This window comes from Octopus bimaculoides, chromosome 1 (assembly GCF_001194135.2).
Source record: "Octopus bimaculoides isolate UCB-OBI-ISO-001 chromosome 1, ASM119413v2, whole genome shotgun sequence".
Classification (NCBI taxonomy): domain Eukaryota; kingdom Metazoa; phylum Mollusca; class Cephalopoda; order Octopoda; family Octopodidae; genus Octopus; species Octopus bimaculoides.
The window spans coordinates 40,434,198-40,448,169 of record NC_068981.1 but is presented as its reverse complement, the minus strand read 5'-3'; the positions used below and the strand labels follow the sequence as shown (position 1 = coordinate 40,448,169).

At 34.7% G+C, this 13,972-nt stretch overlaps 1 protein-coding gene across 3 annotated transcripts in view; it reads right to left on the bottom strand.

The window, feature by feature from the left end:
* LOC106871151 (solute carrier family 12 member 4) overlaps positions 1-13,972 on the bottom strand; it is a 187,968-nt gene that overhangs the window by 158,289 nt on the left and 15,707 nt on the right. The gene's annotated exons all lie outside the window — the stretch shown is intronic.

The window sequence follows — 13,972 nt, the reverse complement described above, 5'->3', positions numbered from 1 at the left end:
GTAGAGAGAGAGAGAGAGAGAGAGAGAGAGAGAGAGAGAGAGAGAGAGAGAGCAGTGTTTGTTCTCATGTTAAGTTATATAAAAACAATTTAACATTAAACTAAAACTAAATATTTACTCACTACTTTTTACTAGAATACTAGTTTATCCAACTTTTACAAGGAAAAGGTTGATACTGGCTTTGGAGTAACTTGCACACTTTCATTATCACACACACACACACACAAATGTATTTTTATACAACAAATTACCAGTGCACTCAGTAATTTTGTATAACAGAACACAAACAATGTAAACAGTATGAAATAAAAAACAAATCATGCAATGTACATATGCATACACACACACATACATATACTCACACTTACATAAACATACACGCACACAATGACTGACACAGATAGATATCTCATTGTTAAATCATACACATTCATATTTGATCAGCTGCCACAGCTGCTCATAATAGTATACAATGTGAGAGAGAAGCAAATGTACTATAAATTATGTACAAGATGCAATGGATTTCACTATGCATATGTGTGTGTGTTTATGAAGGGCCATTCTATATCATAGTCCACCCACGTCTGCCATATTCTTCTATGGTTTCTTTGTCTGGTTTTTGTAACATGTTAGGTGAAAAGATATTACTATCCCTAAACAAAGGGACATCGAAAGTGATCCCTCATAATCCCCTTATAAGGTAGTGTAACTGATTCTGAAGAAGACAAAGAGTGAGAGAAAGTTTGACTGCAATACTTGACTGGTATTTATTTATTGAATAATGAATGAAAGCAAAGTTGACCTTGATGAGATCTGAATGCAGAATGCAAAGAGGCTGATATTTTTCTGAAGCTCAAAGGATTCATTTAACCACCCACTCTGTATATACTATAATCATTATTTAGTTTCAAATTTTGGCACAAGGCCATCAGGTTTGAGGGAAGTGGGTAAGTTGATTGAATCAATCCCAGAGTTCAACTGGTACTTATTTTATCAGCCCTGAAAGGATGAAAGGAAAAGTCGACCCTGGTGGAATTTGAACTTGGAAAGTAAATATGGACAAAATGCTGCTAAGTATTTCTTACCAGTATGCTAATGGTTCTGCCAGTTCATTGCCTTTACTATCATTACCATTTAACACCTATTTTCTATCCTGGCACGGGTTTGATAGCTTGATAGGGTCCATCAAGCAGCAAAACTGTATCAGGCCCCATTGTTGGCTTTGGCATAATTTCTAGGCGCACACACACATTAAGTTCCACTTAAATTAGTTGATACTTTAATTTGATATTTCAAAATTAAAATTTGAATTTGAAATAATAGTAGAGTGCAGTTTCGAAAAGTTGTGTTATCCATGTCTTGTAACTGAATCAGGCACCTGTGAACTGAGATTGATATAATCAATTATACCATTGAAAGTCGTGTTCCAGTATTTCTACAATGAAACCAGTAAAAGAATTAATAAAATTTAAAATGACACTATGAAAGTTCTCCAAGAAGACTGTTCTAGATACAATAAAAATCTAAGCCTTCTGCACTCCTTGGATATGATGTGTCTAAGACCATGTGATCTTTTGCTCCTAAATATTCATGTTATAAAACATGATTTAAGATCAATTCCAGTCATAATCAACCTATATTTTCTTTACCAAGCACGGTGTGTCTAAGATCCTAAGATCACATTAACTATTGTGTTCTTTATGTTTGAAGACAGTAGATTGTGATTTGATGAGCTGCTACTTTACCAAGTCAAAACACAGTAACTACATTTGCTGGATTAACTTTTCTGCAAGGTTAAAGATGACTTCTCTCTTAAATATCTTAAATCAAAATTAAATTAATTAAAAGTAAGAAATTTTATGGTAAATTATCTTTGTGAACTTACAAAAAATTTCCAACTCAAAATAGAGTGTATGTCATAAAAGTAATATTAGCTCTAGTTCTTCAGACCTCTGGTCAGCTATTACAATACTGGAATTCTGCCACAGCATCACTTTATCTAACATAGACAGGTGTCAGTCACTAGACAGCATGTGATAAGAATCTAATTGATTTTTTTTTTTTTTGTTATCTCTCGGCAAAGTACCATTTAATCTAGTGGAGTTCTCTCTGTTACAAGCATTCAGATCAGGTTTCTGGTTAAATGATAACAAGATCTCGAATGCAACTGTCCTCTGCCAGTCATGGAGACCTTGTGAAAATGTTATGGATGCTGTCTTTCCTTATCTAAATCATAAAAAAAAAACACAAGAACTTGTACTTGAATGTCAAAGTACGTTGCATGCTTGCCCCCTTATCCAAAATAGCCACTCTGTACACTTTGCAGAGTTCATGCTCCACCACTGAAGGAGCTAAGTCTGTTAGATTTGTAGCAAGAGGAAATAGAAAGTCATATTCTTTCTTTTTGTTACAGTGTTAGAGGCATGAATGAAGTGAAATTGTTCTAACTGGGAATGGAGTCAGAGTCAAAGCATCACAATGCACAGCACATTAAATACTTTGAGTATTGACACTGTTATAGAGAAGAGAAAATGGACTGGTGCATCATTCATACTTTTCCTGAGTAACATCAGTTGAGTAACTGACTTAAAATGATCTTACTGAAGAAAAACAGGTCATAATGATTTGTCTGACACAATACCCTTACCATCACTTCTTCCTCATTAAATATCCAAATATTGATTTCTTGCACAAGCAAAATGCCATTTATTTATGAGTAAGGTGGCGGGTGGATTTGATAAAATTGACCATAGCAAATTGCTGATACTTATTTTGTCACATCTGGGAGAGATGATATTCGATATGTGTGTGTTGTGACTTCTTCACTTTTGATTCTATTCCCAATTATAACAGTTTCACTTCATTCATACCACTAACACTGTAGCAAAGACAAGGAATATATCTTTCTATTTCCTCTTACTATAAGAAATCTAGGAATTTAGCCCCTTCAGTGGCAGAACACGAACTCTGCAAAGTGTGCAGATTGCACAAGGTGGTCACTTCAGATGAGGAGAAAAGTGTATACCATTCTTTGGCATTCAAGTATAAGTTCTTTCCATTTTTTTTCCCACGGTTTAAACGAGGAAGGCCGGCATCAGTAACCTTTCCACAGAGTCTTGAAGACTGGCAGAGGACAGTTATCTAAATCTAAGCAGACTAAATACTTTAAGGCCTTTTGTGCAGTGCACTATAGTTTCTGTCAACTTAATATATACAGTCCAGTTTAACATCACCCTTACAAATATTTAGTAGGAAAACGTCCTTGGCTGCCTCTGACAGAGTTCACATAGCAGCAATCATTCAAAGCAGATGCCCAGTCTCTTTCTCGCTTTCCCTACCCCACACATTTTTCGTGAGGATACTGACATTGAGATGTTAAAGCTGGCTATCAGCCACCGTTATTCATTTATCTGGAGGGTGCCGACAATGGTCGGAATCATAGTTTCTCCTAAGATTAAATTATGTAATTTTAAAAAAATGCTTTGTAGTAGAAGATTTTCTTACTTTCTTCATACGTACAAACCTGAAGCACGTTGTCAAGAATTCTCTGCACTACTTGAAAATTCTATAGTTAAATTCAGTCACGTAGTTAAGAGACTACTATACAGATAAGTGCTCTGGCATATGCAGGTTGATGCTTCAATCTTCCCAAAACGATACGCAGTGTTACACGTGTGCGTGCGCGTGTATGTATATATGCATGTATGTGTATGTATATGCGTCAACTTAGTACACCCTGTCTTTTTTTAACCTCATCTTCGTGTATTTCATATTTTTTAATACCATATATACATATATGTACGGTATATACATATACATATATATATATATATATATATATATATATATATATATATATATATACATATATACACACACACACATATATACATACTAGACTATGGATAATCAATTTAGAAGATATAAGATATGAAGTAATTTTCTCTTCTTACAGCAACAGAGAACAGACAACGGCAACAACTACTTTATTTCACTATCTCAGCGTATATCAAAAATGACCACATCAAATTCTATTATCATATGGATAATATCGAAGAAATCAAAAAAGTCATGTCTAAATTTGATTTACATAGATCAATAACAACAAAACATTATTAACAGTAAAGATAAAAAAAATTTTTTTCCTGCATTACTAATAATTTTATTTTAAATTCCACCAACCACACACACTAACTTTAGCTTCTGCAGTCTATAAAATAAATAACACAACCACCCCTCCGACCACCATGTTTCTCCACTATTCGCACTTGGTATAGAAAAAAAAATCACGGCTTCTTTCTTTCCAGTCTTTCTCATTCCTAGTCAAAATCATTATTTACAATACTAGAGTGGGTGTGGTATCGTTGAGAACTAGTTTAAGAAAAGTGTTTGAAGATTATAGTAAAAAATGGAGCATTTTCTGTTCAAAAGAAGAAAAAAATCTTCTCAGTGATACGAAAGGGATTTGTAGTAATTCATATATTTACACTCTATGTTGCACATTAAGAACGAAGTCTCCCATCCAGCTTAAATACTCTCTTCCTCACAGGCACACATTCTCTCTCCTGTAAACATAACATATACATACACTAACTCAGAGGCAACGTTAAGTCATTACGTGGTCTTCTGATCTGCTAGAAATAGCTGCCAAATCTCCTTATATTGTCCTGAAAATGGATTTATTGAATAACATCATAGCTGATAGACTGTAACCGAAAAATACAGAAAATATCAGGATTTTTTTTTCTTTTTTATTAGGAGTATGTTTCAGCAGAGCTGACCGGGGACTAAACAACAACAGCATTAAGTCAATAGAAAGCTCTTATAAAACGCAAGCCCGTAGTGAAAGTACACTGAGTCACCCGGCAACGTGAATCTTAAACAAAGATATTTATCACGAATAGACCTAGTTATTGGTATATAATTTGTACCCCACCTACCAGAGGTGGGGGAACCTCTTCTCATAATAATTAACCGGTATAATAGGAGTGACTCCGTGGAGATTAAATCCTGTTCCATTTTATTATTTTATGAATTTCGTATCATTTTGTGGGGGCGAAGCAGAAGAATTTTGAAATGTCACACCCATCAAAATACGAAATTATGAGCGTATCTAATATGCTGGGGCTTCTAACTGTTCGCTTCAACTAAATACCACCAGAAATTTATAACTATCTATCTATCTATCTAGATAGATAGATATGTGGGCATCTATGTACGTATATATGTTGATCTTTCTCTCATGTATAGATATTATTCATACATCCATGCTTTTGGATGTACAAAAGAAAGAGTACGCAATATGCAGTACACACACACACAGACAGAATGAGAGCGTGCGAAATACAGTGAAAGAGATGACGTAAAAGAGCGCAATACTGTATGGGTGTAATATATATTGGGTAGTAGAAGTGTGAGGGTTAAGTAAACACTCGCTTGTTCATATAATTTGTCATTCGTACACGTGGATACTTCCTAAAGTTAAGTGCAAGTAATGCATTTTATATACTTTTGTAGTACCATGTCTTCCTGCTCCAACTTGATTATAAAGACACTCATTTGGTGGTCTAAGTTTTCCGTAAATCAGAAAAATAAAAAAAACTGACCTTCGTCTATTAGGTGGGTATATCATTTACCCAACATTATAAATACTGGGATCTTTTTTAAAACGGGGGGGCCACATTTTTCATTAACGAAACACTTTGAAACTTGGAACACTGGTAGAATGTGTCATATAAAACATCTTTTTCTCTTAGTCTTCTTAAAAAAAATAGAAATCCATAAATTATTCCATGTTAAAGTTGTCGAATTTCTCTAATTTCAACCAATCACTGACGTCCATTCAGCCGATATACATTAAGTGCCGACTACATAAACAAACGATTCTGAAACAATTAACCCTAACTCTAACCCTAACCCTAGGGTTAGGGTTAGGGTTAAAGCAAATTTAAAATGAAAAAAGCAAATAAAACGAAGGTATGGAGATTAAATACGCTTTACATCGCTTAATCAGCCAAAGGAGTAAATCTAAACAACTGAATACTTGTCAGTGATTGGTTGAAATTATCGAAATAAGACAATTTTTTACATGAAATAAATTCGAATACAAAAATATTTTTCTGTTCTATAACACAAAATAGATAAGTATACGAAGTTTGAAAGTCTTTCCGTACCAAAAACACTACGTAAAACATTAATGAAAAATGTGGCCCCCGTTTTAAAAAAGATCCAAATACTGTTATAAAATTAAATAATAAAACTCTATTAAAATTTTAAATCATGACTAAATATCTTGGGTTTTATGGGAGCTTTTGAAAAGAATAGCGGGTTTTAAATGTAACTTAAGTGTATTTACTTCCCAGTGGAGAACAGCTATGTGATATGCAATAGTTTATCGCCCGTAACTTAGCGGTTCGGTAAAAGTAACGACGGAATGAGTATCAGACTTAAAGAAAAATATTATAAGCACTGGAATCGATTCCTTTAACTAAAATTCTTCAAGGCGGTGCCCCAACATGGCAGTAGTCTACTGACTAAAACTGTGGTTCTCAAGTGGAGTCCATATAAGATTCTTGGGGGTTCACACAACCAAAATAGTAAGTTGGAGATCCACGATAGTATTTTACGGGCCCCTGAGAAAATTCTGCTTTAAATATATGCATTGGTGTATATGGCAAGAAACAACTAGGTCTCTTTCTCTAACATTTTACATAGTTCAGCCTATAAAAGTTAATGTGTGAAAAACAGAATAGGAATTTTGAAAAAAAGTATCTATAAAACTAGTTTTTAAACATCGAATGGCTATGGGAGTCCACCAAAACAAAATAGTAAAAAATGGTTGAGAACCCCTGAATTAAAACAAGTAAAAAAATATGATATAACGATTAGTGGTTGTAACGAGAGAGACAAGCTTTTGTTAAATAAATAGAGCGTAATAGATTATTTCTTTCTCGCCCTCAAAAGAAATTCCATTTCTATGTGTGGGAATATTAAACCATTCTTAATTATGTTTTTGCATTCAGGACTCGGAATCAAAACAAACTTAAATAATTGATGTTTATCACCGGCTAGGGTTGAGCTAAGAAGATTTAATCCAGGATTAACCAAAGTATGTCTAATTTAAATTAATAATGAAAATTGTAAATTATTTGGTCGCTATTTCAAGCATCTCCAACCACCTTAATGAGGCTGCTACGTTGAAGCAATGTTAAAGTGTTAAAAGACACAGCTGAATAATTTTAGGAAAATTTTCTCATACCGAAATTATCGGCGTAAATCAAATAACAGTCATTTCTTAGTCATTCGATTAAATCTGAGCTTGTTAGCGGTTAGAAATTGACATTGTTTATGTTAGTGCATTTTAGAAGTTGAAATACGTCCCCCTAATATAGATTATTTTATTTTATGAAAATGAACACCCCATCACATACAAACACGAACATTTGTTTACTTTTATAAATTTAAAGAATGAATTATGTTGGGGTCGTGGTGAGATCAAGCAGTAAAATAATTAAAATGAGTAAATGAAGTTACTGGAGATGCGAAACAAAAAAAAAACAACAACTTGTGAGTGCTTAATTAAAGGGGAGAGAGGGGGGGAGAAGGGGGAGGGTAAGGCGAGACAAATCAATGGGCAAAGGCTGCTACATTTGAAAACATTATGTTCTCGGCAAATAGATGAAACGGTAAAGTTTACTTGAGATCTTAACCAATTCGATTCCTAGATAAGAATCAGAATGTACGAAATATTTTTCAACGTAAAGATATGTTAGAAAAAAAAAAGCAAACAAAACGAAACAAAAAAAAAAAGAAAACAGTACAAATGGACATTTATGGAGTTATTTAATGATTATATTAAAAAATGGAGGAAGTTTGTATTAGCAAGAAGGTTAATGGAGATATCTGTATGGTTTCGACATCATAAATACACAATCACTGCTCATATCGAGGAAAAGGAAACAATCTTATACCTCGGTATCTTTGGTCTTGGATGACGAATAAAACTATCAGTCACAGTAAATGCTAAGCTTTACTATGATCCTAAACAAATAATAATAGCTACAGCGGCACGCCACAAAACTAGTTTTCCCCCTTCAAAGCCAGAGTATCGATCATTTACTTTCTACAAAGACTCTCACTGGAGGATTGCTCCATATCTGTCAAACTACGAACTCTGGCTTACAGCCCCTGCATCTATCTAATCACTACAGCCTGTTTTCTCTGAACTCCCAGCTTCATGTATCCCTCCTTTATTTCACCCTCAGAAGTAAGCCACCCACTGTTTTCCAACAGTTGTCAACATACAGACGTTCAAACTGAACATATATACCTGATTATGACAAAAAGAGAAAATACAATTTCGATTAAGATCAAAACTGGTTCCTGAACTTAATTACCATAAATGTATGTAATTGCACCACCATCATAGGTATTTCGAGGAACAAGGTTAAATTGAATCATTAGTGTTTAATGTTGCTGTTAATTAGTTGTTGAATAAAATTATGGAAATCGTAAGCAAAAATAACTCCGATATCAAAATTATTAATTAACGCTAATAATTATAATTGTTTCAAATTTTGGTACAAGGCTTGCAATTTTGAAGGGAGGTAGAAGTCAAATTATATCAACCCCAGAGCTCAACTGGTGCTTGTTTTATCGACCACGTAAGAATGAACTCAGAATGCCGCTAAGCATTTTGTCCGATGCAGTTAACGGTTCTGCCAGCTCGCTACTCTAATGATAGCAGATTAATCACAACAGACCTAGCGAGTATGTTCATTAAAAATAAACAGCAATCAAGACAAGTTACTAGTGGAAAGAACACACAAGTTTTTACTGAAACGTGTTCTTTGAGTGTATCGCAATACATGTGTGAATGTAACTGTGTGTGTGTGTGTGTGTGTGTCAGAGGGAGATATAGACAGAGAGAGTAAGTGTTCTTTTGAAGTCTCTAACGACAACCTGTCAAGTTACTGGGAGCTACATTCCTAAATATGAATGTGACTATACGGTTCTTTACATTAACAAATCGAACTAGTGAAAACGAGAGTGAAATGTAAGAGAGAAAAGGTACAAGATAAAATTTCTTCATAACGAAGCCAAAAAGCATAAAAACAGCAGGCAGAAAATAGAGTCTAAAAGAAAACATCAAATATCTCCTTTTATAATTCAGAAGAAACTCAAAGAATTATTCAAGAAATTACCAAATGTTCCCCAAACTAAGCAATCTGGTTGGCTAAAAAACACTGAAACAGTTATATGACAGCTTATGTTACATTGCAGTTGAGCCGTGTGTATGCAAATTTGCAACGAGTCAGAGAAACCAATGTTTGTGGTTGTTCAGTAGAGCTAGCGTCTGCAACAAATCTCTCGCTGACACGAATTTAATCGGTCTCTTTGAAAGGAATCTTGCAAGAATGATTTACATACGGATTTTTGCAGTATAAGCTGGACTATCACTTATGTCTTTACGTCTATTCAATTACCACGACAAAGAAGATCTGGTTTGAGAATTCCTAATCATTGTAGCATTAGTTTCTTTCTCTTCACTAGCTAATTCGCTTACGAAAGGGACGAAACATTGCAAGCCCCTGTTTTTTTTTTTTTTTATATATAATCTCATTAAGCTCTACGCTAAGAAAAAAAATTATAGATAAACCTTTAAAAAGAGAGAGAAAACAGAAAAACGAATGATACCGCTTCATATTGATTAAAACGAATACAAAAAAAAAACGAAATTCCTTCTCAGCCTTGCTGTTTAATTTGATCGTTAATAGCAAGACAACAACAAAAAAAAAAACATCTACTGCATCAATGATATTTGTGTGACAGGTATCCCCAGTAGAGCTGAGAGTAGGCTCACAGGGAATCTCAGGTCAATTACTCGGATACTGTCATGGTATGTCATAAGTCAAAGCAGCCTGTATGTGAGGGGTGGTGGTGTTTATTTGACTTCTTAAAAATAGCAGCTAACTCTCCCTGAAATCTTTTCTCAACGTCTTAAACAAATAAGTACAACTTCGCTACTATCTTAGATCCCTTAAAAGAGAAGATAGTTACGGTTGGAGTACTGGTTGACCATAAGTTTGCAAAATCAATATTGACTTGCGGCGCGAACGACAGAATTTTCCCCTTTGTTGTCTTTCACGAATAAAATATAGCCTCTTTAAGCCAAATTAGGTAAATAGATCATTAGGATAATTAGACAAATTGGTAAATTAGGTAAATAGATAATTAAACAAATAATGAATCAATTTGGTATTTTTTCAACCAGTATCTAAAAATCATTAAGGAGTCCCTTTGCCAACTCACATTTATATTTTCCTGACCCTTATTGCGTTAATAATATATTATCGTTAGCAGAAAATACATGTTAAAAATAGATCCCTATACAATACAGGTACAATGACTAGATTCACAACTCATGCATGACGTGAAACACGCACACGCGCTCAAGCAAGCAATACCATAAAGCATCTCTTAAGTCTTGTTAAATGCTCCTTGATAAATATAATTCATCCCCTTGTTAAAACCCGCAAACTATTTAGTTATTATCTCTTTGCCCCTTCTCTGTTTCTACCTTTTCGGAAACTAGAAAACTAATTTGAGACGTTCACGTTATATATTTTTTCAAGGATATCAGCGACATAAATAAAATCTAAAGTTGCTCCGGAGCCGGCTTGTTGTTAATGATGGTTTATATATTGTTATTTAGCAACAATGCAGCCCTAGTCAAACAGGCCACAAACCGAAGATGTTCCATCCGTGACCATCTCGTCTTTCTTTGCGTTTCAGTGACATTGTCCAATATATGCTTTATATAAGACAGTAGGGCGATCCTTCGGTAGATAGCCGACAGTAGGGTAAGATTTGCTTTCAATTGGCTCGTGATATATTATATAAGATAGGAGAGTGAAGTTATTTTTACACAGGAAGGAAACAGGAAATTGCGGCATTCATTCCTTTTCCGAAGGTGAGAGGCATGAAAGAAACAGTGGAAACCGTTTTCGATTTGGACGAGGTTTGAATTGAGAAGCACTTTCTTTTTCAAGTGTTTCCTCATTGCATCCTGACTTCGCTATTGTACTATTTTAAGCATAACACGCACAAATAAAAAAAAAACAGCATTTTATTAAAGAATTGGAAATAAAAAATAAAACTAAAAAAGAAACCAAAAAAATAAAACTTTCACACAAAGGAAGCTGACGTAATTTTTCTGAAAGGAAAACGACAATGTGTGTACTGTGCGTGTGAGAAAGAAAGGGCTGTGATAACTACGTAATAATAGTTTTATTTATTACATGTTTTCTATTCGACCTGCTTGCGCAACTGATTTGCTGGAAATTAGCTATCTGCAAGACATAGGCAGGTTAGTTAGATACAATTTATAGAAAATAACGATGGCGCACCCACTTAACATACACAAACACTACACGTGCGCATACACATCTTGAAAATGTGTACACACTGCGGCGAAGATAAAGAATATGTACACCGGGTGGTGTGCGTATTCTTTATCTCCGGTCACACTGCTTCCTATTTGTCTGTTCCTCTCTGTCTGTCTCTCTCTCTCTCTCTCTCTCTCTCACTTTATATATACTCTTTACTCTTTTACTTGTTTCAGTCTTTTGACTGTGGCCATGCTGGAGCACCGCCTTTAGTCGAGCAAATCGACCCCAGGACTTATTCTTTGGAAGCCAAGTACTTATTCTATCGGTCTCTTTTGCCGAACTGCTAAGCTACGGGGACGTAAACACACCAGCATCGGTTGTCAAGCGATATTGGGGGGGGGGGACAAACACAGACACACAAACATATACACACATACGACGGGCTTCTTTCAGTTTCCGTCTACCAAATCCACTCACAAGGCTTTGGTCGGCCCGAGGCTATAGTAGAAGACACTTGCCAAGATGCTACGCAGTGGGACTGAACCCGGAACCATGTGGTTGGTAAGCAAGCTACTTACCACACAGCCACTCCTACGCCTATCAGGCAAGTACATTTTTTCATTATACACATTATACAGATTTAACTTACGTGTATATCATAAACATAAGGCGGACATTTTATATACATACATATACACTCACAAATATGTATTGTATATATATATATATATCAATATAAAACTCATGGATATAAAATTACACATATACATACATACATAAATATACAAGCACAAGCGCACATATATACGTACGTACACGTACGTACATACATACATACATACATACATTCTCTCTCTCTCATACACACACACTACTTCCTGTTTACAATTGCGCTCTCACATTGTTTTGCATTCTCTACTAGTTGTTGTCTGTCACTCTGATAATGAAGATCTTCAAATTTTTCTTTTTTCATATTTCCATCTTGAAGAAGGTTTCTGTCAAAAACGTCAAAAATTCCACTTGCTACAGTATATACACTTAACTCTTCTAGTTACTTTTCCCAGTAAATACATAGATATCCAACACATGACAGAGTTTGTGATGGTGGTGGTGGTCGTAGCAGTAATTTTCTTCCCCCTCTTTCTTATTGCCCCATATTTGCTGCTACTACAGTGCTGAATCCTTGTATTTTACTTCTCGGTGCCTTTTGCTGCTTCCATTCTTTTTCTTTGACCAATCTCTCATATTCCCTCTGTTATTATCTGTTTCTTTTTCTCTTTTTTTTTTTTATTTTCTCCTCTTCTGAGCCCAAAATTTCATGGCTTGAGATATTCAACCACCTGTATTGAAGTTAATCTCTCTTCTCTCAGTCTGTAGTGGACATGCTTGCTAAAATGCAAACTAGAAAGATTGTGCTGCATTACAACACATCAAAATAGCTGAAAGTAGACATAAATGCATTTACAAGATGCAATCAATAATGATGTAGCCGGAAGAGAGCTTGGTCAGATATGCTTTCTTCATTTAAGTTTTACTAGCAGCCCTTGATAAATGCATGAATGATTACTGGAAGTAATAACATACATTTGTCATTTTGACCAATCAGGAATCTCCATTACTTTTACCTGTGACTCTAATTGCTAAGAAATTCAAGAAGTGATCTCCCCAGGGCAAATATACATTTGTTGGCATGCAGAGTTTTCTGCTTAAAACTGAATAAGATAATGGATTTGATTACCAAGTGCCAAATATTTGAAATGGTAAGGTGAAATGTATTTTTAATACTGAAAAAAAAAAGGGGGGGGCTTGCCACATATTGATCTGGTTAACAAATAGTTAACACCCCAATCAAACTGATTCCTCAAATCTGCAGAGGTTTCTGATATTATTTAAAGCAAGTTCTTCATCTATGTGGTACTCTCAGAAGGAATTCGTCATCAAAATCAACAGATATACTCCATAGATGTAATCTACTGTGCAGCCCTCATTAACATTGAGAACCTCAAACTTATGGCCTCCCTCAACTTAGCTACAATAATCTTTCAACAAAAATTCTGAGAGAAACACTATACAATGTTCACACATTAATAACAATGTCAATAATAATGAACTCAAACACACTGTAGATAAGAGAGCAGTCTAATCAGCAACAAGAGGCTGGAATTTACTTCCTTGAAGTTTCTGCTGAAACTGGAAATACCTTTCTGATCTGTCTTGTTTGTTCAAATCTGTCATCATAAAGGTATAGCTATTAGTCCTTTAGGTGCTGCCACTACACACTCTGCTAAAATTTAGGGTACTGAACAAGTTCTTAAGAGATGCCAGATGATTGTTTTGGACAAATGCATAAGAGTACATGGAGTCTTTGGATAAGTCAGTAGGCATATTAGCAGGCTGAAACCTCAAATTCACTACCATCACTCTTCTTCTACACACACACACACACACACATATATATATACACACACATATACATATATACACATACATATACATATATACACATACATATACATATATACACATACATATACATATATACACATACATATACATATATATATATATATATATATATATAT